Source organism: Octopus bimaculoides, chromosome 11 (assembly GCF_001194135.2).
Source record: "Octopus bimaculoides isolate UCB-OBI-ISO-001 chromosome 11, ASM119413v2, whole genome shotgun sequence".
Classification (NCBI taxonomy): domain Eukaryota; kingdom Metazoa; phylum Mollusca; class Cephalopoda; order Octopoda; family Octopodidae; genus Octopus; species Octopus bimaculoides.
The window spans coordinates 62874718-62876278 of NC_068991.1; positions in this window are offsets into that span (position 1 = coordinate 62874718).

The window sequence follows — 1561 nt, forward strand, 5'->3', positions numbered from 1 at the left end:
TGTGTGTGTGTGTGTGTGTGTGTGTGTGTGTGTGTGTGTGTGTGTGTGTGTGTGTGTGTCTGTGTGTGTGTATGTGTGTGTGAGCATGTGTGAGCGTGTGTGTCTGTGTGTCTCTCTCTCGATTTCTTTTTCTCTCTCTGTCACTGCATATATTTATGTGTGTGTATGTATGTGTGTGTCTCTCTCTCTCTGTCACTGCATATATGTATGTGTGTGTATGTATGTGTGTGTATGTATGTGTGTGTCTCTCTCTTTCTCTCCCTTTCTCTCTCCGTCACTGCTGTGTATGTATGTGTGTGTGTATCTCTCTTTCTCTCTCTCAATTTCTCTTTCTTCTCTCTCTGTCACTGCATGTGTGTGTGTCTGTCTGTCTTTCTCTCCCAATTTCTCTTTCTTCTTTCTGTGTGTGTGTGTGTGAAAGACCGTGACCTAGTGGTTAGGGTATTGCACTAACGATCGCTATATCATGGGCTAGATCGCCAGAACGAGCGGCATGTTGTGTTTTTCAGCAAAACACTTCGTTTCTCGTACTTCCAGTCCACTAGGCTGTAAATGGGTAACCCTGTGACGTAATAGTCTTCTCATCAGGGCAAAGTTGGCCTGTTCGCCCAGCCAGTGGGATGGCGTCGTTCGAAAGCTGAAACAATGCGAAGTACATAGTGACCAGCGATATATAACAACATTCAATAGCCTGGTCGATACCGTCATATATATATATATATATATATATATACATACCCTTTTGCTTGTTTCGGTCACTTGACTGCAGCCATGCTGGAGCACCGTCTTTACTCGAACAAATCTACCCCAGCACTTATTCTTTTTAAGCCTAGTACGTATTCGCCATGCTGAACCGCTGAAATCCACAAGTTTTTTTTTTTTTTCATTCTCCCTCTGTTTATTTTCCCTTATTCCTTTCTGCTGAAGAGCGTAGGCTCGAAACGTAAAAGACTTCTTAACTTTTCCCGGGCGTCAAATTAATACACTTGTTTGTTGTTCATACACCTGTCTTCGTTTTTTGTTTTTCTATAAATTTCAAATATATATATATATACACAAACACACATATGTGTGTATATGTATACATGCATACACATACATACATACATTCATACATAATACATATATATATATATATAGAGAGAGAGAGAGAGAGAGAGAGAGAGAGAGAGAGAGAGAGAGAGAGAGAGAGAGAGAGAGAGAGAGAGAGAGAGAGAGAGGCGACTCCGTGTCATCAGCATCACTCGGGCTCATCATAGATTTCGCATAAGACACATGCCTGCTCGAAGAATTCCACGTTTTCTCGCTTTATTTCTAGTCCCAAATGGCTTATTTTTAATATCTAGCACTACGTCTTTCTCCATTTGTAAGTTAAAGGTTAAAATAAAGCAACCCTGCAAAACACAACAGATCTTTTACACACAGACGCACAGAACAACAGCAATCAAATAACAACAGCGGGAATGCGCAAGAAACATCAGCGTTCTGACTGTCGCCTCTACTCTTGACAAGAGATGCCAGTTAGTCTTTTATACCTACCAGGTTCGTTCGTATTAGCCCG